A 7,500-nucleotide genomic window follows, 5' to 3' on the forward strand; every position below is an offset into this window, starting at 1 on the left:
GCACTCCGATCCGAGTCGTTTGCTCGCGGCTTCAGCATATCAAGCAAGCCGGAGATCTCACCCATTTAAAGTTTGAGAATAGGTTGAGGTCGTTTCGGCCCCAAGGCCTCTAATCATTCGCTTTACCGGATGAGACTCGTACGAGCACCAGCTATCCTGAGGGAAACTTCGGAGGGAACCAGCTACTAGATGGTTCGATTAGTCTTTCGCCCCTATACCCAGCTCCGACGATCGATTTGCACGTCAGAATCGCTACGGACCTCCATCAGGGTTTCCCCTGACTTCGTCCTGGCCAGGCATAGTTCACCATCTTTCGGGTCCCAACGTGTACGCTCTAGGTGCGCCTCACCTCGCAATGAGGACGAGACGCCCCGGGAGTGCGGAGGCCGCCGCCCCGTGAAGGGCGGGGAAGCCCCATCCTCCCTCGGCCCGCGCAAGGCGAGACCTTCACTTTCATTACGCCTTTAGGTTTCGTACAGCCCAATGACTCGCGCACATGTTAGACTCCTTGGTCCGTGTTTCAAGACGGGTCGTGAAATTGTCCAAAGCTGAAGCGCCGCTGACGGGAGCGATTATTCCGCCCGAGAGCATCCCGAGCCAACAGCGGCGCGGGTCCGGGGCCGGGCCAGGTAGGTCCGTCATCCGGGAAGAACCGCGCGCGCTTGCCGGGAGCCCGAGCGCCCAAAGGGGCGAATCGACTCCTCCAGATATACCGCCGAGCAGCCAGCCAGGACACCGGGGCTCTGCCCAACAGACGCGAACCGAGGCCCGCGGAAGGACAGGCTGCGCACCCGGGCCGTAGGCCGGCACCCAGCGGGTCGCGACGTCCTACTAGGGGAGAAGTGCGGCCCACCGCACACCGGAACGGCCCCACCCCGCGGCGAGTGGAAAGGCAACCGGACACGACCCCGCCGCGGATTGCTCCGCGCGGGCGGCCGGCCCCATCTGCCGAGGGCGGGGGCCAGTGGCCGGATGGGCGTGAATCTCACCCGTTCGACCTTTCGGACTTCTCACGTTTACCCCAGAACGGTTTCACGTACTTTTGAACTCTCTCTTCAAAGTTCTTTTCAACTTTCCCTCACGGTACTTGTTCGCTATCGGTCTCGTGGTCATATTTAGTCTCAGATGGAGTTTACCACCCACTTGGAGCTGCACTCTCAAGCAACCCGACTCGAAGGAGAGGTCCCGCCGACGCTCGCACCGGCCGCTACGGGCCTGGCACCCTCTACGGGCCGTGGCCTCATTCAAGTTGGACTTGGGCTCGGCGCGAGGCGTCGGGGTAGTGGACCCTCCCAAACACCACATGCCACGACAGGCGGCAGCCTGTGGGGTTCGGTGCTGGACTCTTCCCTGTTCGCTCGCCGCTACTGGGGGAATCCTTGTTAGTTTCTTTTCCTCCGCTTAGTAATATGCTTAAATTCAGCGGGTAGTCTCGCCTGCTCTGAGGTCGTTGTACGAGGTGTCGCACGCCACACCGCCAGCCGGCTGTGCACGCTACCGAGAAAGTACCGGTATGCGAACCGCCAGGCGACGGGCGCGCATCGCACGTTTAAGGAGACGCGGCCGGCCACACAGGCGACCACGACACTCCCACGTCTCCGAAGCGGGACAAACGCCGCGCGCTTCAGTATACGTAGCCGACCCTCAGCCAGACGTGGCCCGGGAACGGAATCCATGGACCGCAATGTGCGTTCGAAACGTCGATGTTCATGTGTCCTGCAGTTCACATGTCGACGCGCAATTTGCTGCGTTCTTCATCGACCCACGAGCCGAGTGATCCACCGTCCTGGGTGATCTTTTCCTTTTCAGTCTCCCACTGTCTCTTTCAAGACAGTAGCATTTGCGGGACTGAGGCGTCTGACGGCCCCTGTTCCACTATTTTTTTTGTGTCCAACGGCCTCACAGCCGATGGGCGTCGTACGGCTCCACACCGGAGCGGACAGGCACTCGGGCGAACGTCATTCAAAACCGGCGCCAGGCGCCAGGTACCGCAGGCCAGCCGCTCCAGAGCTTCAGCGCTCGTACCACACAACAACAACAACACTTCCGCTAGTTTTGAGAGGCACGCGTGGTTCCGCACGCGGCGCACGGCCACTGCCGTACAGGTAGCGTGTTGCGCGACACGACACGCACATCGAAAGACATGCAGTCTAGTCGGTAATGATCCTTCCGCAGGTTCACCTACGGAAACCTTGTTACGACTTTTACTTCCTCTAAATGATCAAGTTTGGTCATCTTTCCGGTAGCATCGGCAACGACAGAGTCGATGCCGCGTACCAGTCCGAAGACCTCACTAAATCATTCAATCGGTAGTAGCGACGGGCGGTGTGTACAAAGGGCAGGGACGTAATCAACGCGAGCTTATGACTCGCGCTTACTGGGAATTCCTCGTTCATGGGGAACAATTGCAAGCCCCAATCCCTAGCACGAAGGAGGTTCAGCGGGTTACCCCGACCTTTCGGCCTAGGAAGACACGCTGATTCCTTCAGTGTAGCGCGCGTGCGGCCCAGAACATCTAAGGGCATCACAGACCTGTTATTGCTCAATCTCGTGCGGCTAGAAGCCGCCTGTCCCTCTAAGAAGAAAAGTAATCGCTGACAGCACGAAGGATGTCACGCGACTAGTTAGCAGGCTAGAGTCTCGTTCGTTATCGGAATTAACCAGACAAATCGCTCCACCAACTAAGAACGGCCATGCACCACCACCCACCGAATCAAGAAAGAGCTATCAATCTGTCAATCCTTCCGGTGTCCGGGCCTGGTGAGGTTTCCCGTGTTGAGTCAAATTAAGCCGCAGGCTCCACTCCTGGTGGTGCCCTTCCGTCAATTCCTTTAAGTTTCAGCTTTGCAACCATACTTCCCCCGGAACCCAAAAGCTTTGGTTTCCCGGAGGCTGCCCGCCGAGTCATCGGAGGAACTGCGGCGGATCGCTGGCTGGCATCGTTTATGGTTAGAACTAGGGCGGTATCTGATCGCCTTCGAACCTCTAACTTTCGTTCTTGATTAATGAAAACATACTTGGCAAATGCTTTCGCTTCTGTTCGTCTTGCGACGATCCAAGAATTTCACCTCTAACGTCGCAATACGAATGCCCCCGCCTGTCCCTATTAATCATTACCTCGGGTTCCGAAAACCAACAAAATAGAACCGAGGTCCTATTCCATTATTCCATGCACACAGTATTCAGGCGGGCTTGCCTGCTTTAAGCACTCTAATTTGTTCAAAGTAAACGTGCCGGCCCACCGGGACACTCAACAAAGAGCACCCTGGTAGGATTTAAACGGGGTCCGCCTCGGGACGCGAAAGCACCCCTTCGGCTCGCCCCACCGGCAGGACGTCCCACGATACATGCCAGTTAAACACCGACGGGCGGTGAACCAACAGCGTGGGACACAAATCCAACTACGAGCTTTTTAACCGCAACAACTTTAATATACGCTATTGGAGCTGGAATTACCGCGGCTGCTGGCACCAGACTTGCCCTCCAATAGATACTCGTTAAAGGATTTAAAGTGTACTCATTCCGATTACGGGGCCTCGGATGAGTCCCGTATCGTTATTTTTCGTCACTACCTCCCCGTGCCGGGAGTGGGTAATTTGCGCGCCTGCTGCCTTCCTTGGATGTGGTAGCCGTTTCTCAGGCTCCCTCTCCGGAATCGAACCCTGATTCCCCGTTACCCGTTACAACCATGGTAGGCGCAGAACCTACCATCGACAGTTGATAAGGCAGACATTTGAAAGATGCGTCGCCGGTACGAGGACCGTGCGATCAGCCCAAAGTTATTCAGAGTCACCAAGGCAAACGGACCAGACAAGCCAATCCGATTGGTTTTGATCTAATAAAAGCGTCCCTTCCATCTCTGGTCGGGACTCTGTTTGCATGTATTAGCTCTAGAATTACCACAGTTATCCAAGTAACGTGGGTACGATCTAAGGAACCATAACTGATTTAATGAGCCATTCGCGGTTTCACCTTAATGCGGCTTGTACTGAGACATGCATGGCTTAATCTTTGAGACAAGCATATGACTACTGGCAGGATCAACCAGGGAGCTGCGTCAACTAGAGCTGAGCAGCCGGCCGCCCGGGAGTGTGTCCCGGGGGCCCGCGCGAACACGCAAGCGTCCGCTCAATTATTCTGCAAACAGGAGGAGGCCGAGCTCCCCTGCACGATACACCTCGAAACCCTCTCAGGTCCCGGCGGCGCGCAGCGCCGTCCTAGGTACTTGGTCGGTTTCGAGAGAGGCGCAATCGCCCGGAGTTAGGCGAGTAGACGGTTTTAGTGCGAACACCCTTGCTCCCAACTGAGCTTGCCGCTGCCGACAGAGGCCCGGGAGCGTGCTGTCGTGGCATTGCCGGCGGGAGACAACACGCGCCACCTATGGTGACCGGCAGCTCCAACGCCAGCGCCACACAAGGGCAAAGCCCCACTTGGGTGCAGAAGCGAACTCTCCCAGCACAGCGCACGCGCCAACACGTCCGCACAACTGCGATACAAACCACCTGCGAGAACCGCTGGGGCGACCGAGCAGCAGACGGCGTCGCGGCGCCGAGTGCCAGGCGGCGGCGCATCCTCAACGCACACAGTCCTCAATCAGACCAGCACACTGCAGATGTCCACCGCGCTTCGCACCGGGCTCGGCTGAACCAACTTTGGCCGCCAGGCGCCGCGTGCAGGGTGCGCCGCAGCGTAGCTGCGCCGCCTGCCGGGCCCGTCGGCTGGCGCTCCTGCCACTCGGCGCCCCCCACCAGCCGGCTGTTGCGCGTGCGCCCACGCAGCGCGCGGCCAACACGCCGGGCGGCCCCCCTTCACCGGCCGGGAACAGTCCCACCAAGCCACCGCCGCGTATCGCTTCATACCCACATGGGCCTAGTCACGTGTGTGGATGTGGCGGGTACCGCTGAAACAACCGGTTAATAGCTGTACCGATCGTCGCCATCACAGATTCACCTCCAGCGTGAACAACCGCTCAACAACGGATTTCCAGTTCATTTGCGTATCTTGGGCAGTAAACGTAGATGTCCACCTACATTTGCGAATTCAACAATTCTTGCATGCCAGGATGTCATGTGTCACGACACGCTACATCAGACCACATACACACTGCGACATGTGCAGAAGAGAACACGTGGAAGGTGGCCCGCGCAAGTATGCGATGTCCCTTCCGCGATCCACTGTCAACCGGCATCTGCGGCATGTCCCAGATATGGAACGCGGTCCACCAGGGTAGCACTTTGTGTGAGGCAATACGACAAAGTCGGAATACACGCGTCACTACATCAGACGGCTCACGCTGACCTGACCTGACCTGACCTGACCTGACTCACCGCACCACCACCCCCAGCGACCCAGGGTGACATACAATGCGTTCGTACGTTCCTCCCACACGCCTCTACGGCGTACCACAGTGCAACCTAGCTGTTATTGGGAGACGAGACAAGTAGCATCGAGCACAACATATGGAAATTGAGATTCGACACCGTTGGGCACAGCCAGCGTACAGTCACACGTATCACACTACTTCACTCTGTACGTAACTACCGATGATCGGTACAGCGTGTGGGTTACGCGTACGACATCAGCGGACAATGGACACAGACCATACCACGACGTACACTGAGGGCGTCGACATCTGAATGCAACTGAACAGCTGCGAGGCTCATTTAACACTCACACGCCAGACCGACCAGCTTGAGAGGACAGAGACACAAAGAGGGGGACAGAGGGGGGGGGGGGCCGATATAGTCCTATTGCAGTACAATTGACAGTGGATAGCGGGAATATGTGGAAAGTAAGCAACACTCGCAAGACATCTACATGAGGATAACAACGACACCAGAGATTCCGAGCAGTGAACTATGTTAGGCAAAGGGACAACGTGGGTTAGGTTAAGGGACAACGTGGGTTAGGTTAAGGGACAACGTGGGTTAGGTTAAGGGACAACGTGGGTTAGGTTAAGGGACAACGTGGGTTAGGTTAAGGGACAACGTGGGTTAGGTTAAGGGACAACGTGGGTTAGGTTAAGGGACAACGTGGGTTAGGTTAAGGGACAACGTGGGTTAGGTTAAGGGACAACGTGGGTTAGGTTAAGGGACAACGTGGGTTAGGTTAAGGGACAACTTGAGTTAGGTTAAGGGACAACTTGAGTTAGGTTAAGGGACAACTTGAGTTAGGTTAAGGGACAACTTGAGTTAGGTTAAGGGACAACTTGAGTTAGGTTAAGGGACAACTTGAGTTAGGTTAAGGGACAACTTGAGTTAGGTTAAGGGACAACTTGAGTTAGGTTAAGGGACAACTTGAGTTAGGTTAAGGGACAACTTGAGTTAGGTTAAGGGACAACTTGAGTTAGGTTAAGGGACAACTTGAGTTAGGTTAAGGGACAACTTGAGTTAGGTTAAGGGACAACTTGAGTTAGGTTAAGGGACAACTTGAGTTAGGTTAAGGGACAACTTGAGTTAGGTTAAGGGACAACTTGAGTTAGGTTAAGGGACAACTTGAGTTAGGTTAAGGGACAACTTGAGTTAGGTTAAGGGACAACTTGAGTTAGGTTAAGGGACAAATTGAGTTAGGTTAAGGGACAAATTGAGTTAGGTTAAGCGATAATCTGGTACAGCCACAGTTAGGTTAAGCGATGATCTGGTACAGCCACAGTTAGGTTAAGCGATGATCTGGTACAGCCACAGTTAGGTTAAGCGATAATCTGGTACAGCCACAGTTAGGTTAAGCGATAATCTGGTACAGCCACAGTTAGGTTAAGCGATAATCTGGTACAGCCACAGTTAGGTTAAGCGATAATCTGGTACAGCCACAGTTAGGTTAAGCGATAATCTGGTACAGCCACAGTTAGGTTAAGCGATAATCTGGTACAGCCACAGTTAGGTTAAGCGATAATCTGGTACAGCCACAGTTAGGTTAAGCGATAATCTGGTACAGCCACAGTTAGGTTAAGCAATAAAGTTGGTTAAATTTGGTATTGTGGGAAAGGGGGAAGAGAGAGAGAGGGGGGGGGGGGTGGATAGTGGTGGCAGTACGCGGATGCCTGAGTCACCGTCAGATACGTCACGTCGGTTCGATGCTTGTAGCAAGAGGCTGGCGGGTCTGTGTCTCTCACTTCTGCAATTTTTCATGTGGTATAACACGAGGGCGGGGGGTGATATTTGGTGCCCCTCTGTGTAGGATGTGTGTTGGTTTATCTGAGCAATGGTAGTTGTCGGAGGAGTGGGGTATTGTGCTTTTATAGGTGGACCTACTGCTCTGGTTATCATAGTGTCGACGGTGCAATGTCGCAGAGAGGATGCACTCGACATTGTCGCATTCCAGATGTTTACGTATTGTGTGTCTCCGTTGCAGGCCGAGAGTGGTGCATGTTCGAGTGTCTGGCTGACGTGCGATTCACGTTGTGTGCCCAGTCTTACAGCACGTATAGGGACATTCGCATAAATCATCTATATGTGGCCTTGCATCATTTACTAAGCAGTGCCGTGAGACGACCGAACTATT

At 54.9% G+C, this 7,500-nt stretch overlaps 3 non-coding genes across 3 annotated transcripts in view; all 3 read right to left on the reverse strand.

The window, feature by feature from the left end:
- Window positions 1-1,450, reverse strand: part of LOC126320180 (large subunit ribosomal RNA) — a 4,222-nt gene extending 2,772 nt beyond the window's left edge. Inside the window, exon 1 of the ribosomal RNA XR_007557925.1 lies at window positions 1-1,450. This exon is cut by the window's left edge and continues 2,772 nt beyond it. This is a non-coding gene — a ribosomal RNA (large subunit ribosomal RNA).
- Window positions 1,451-1,638: 188 nt separating this feature from the next.
- Window positions 1,639-1,793, reverse strand: LOC126320227 (5.8S ribosomal RNA). Its single transcript, XR_007557964.1, has one exon. It is a non-coding gene; the product is annotated as a 5.8S ribosomal RNA (ribosomal RNA).
- Window positions 1,794-2,158: 365 nt separating this feature from the next.
- On the reverse strand, window positions 2,159-4,051 carry LOC126320248 (small subunit ribosomal RNA). The gene has a single exon (XR_007557985.1). It is a non-coding gene; the product is annotated as a small subunit ribosomal RNA (ribosomal RNA).
- Between the last annotated feature and the right edge of the window lie 3,449 nt (window positions 4,052-7,500).

Source organism: Schistocerca gregaria, unplaced genomic scaffold (genome assembly GCF_023897955.1).
Source record: "Schistocerca gregaria isolate iqSchGreg1 unplaced genomic scaffold, iqSchGreg1.2 ptg000705l, whole genome shotgun sequence".
In the NCBI taxonomy this organism is placed as follows: domain Eukaryota; kingdom Metazoa; phylum Arthropoda; class Insecta; order Orthoptera; family Acrididae; genus Schistocerca; species Schistocerca gregaria.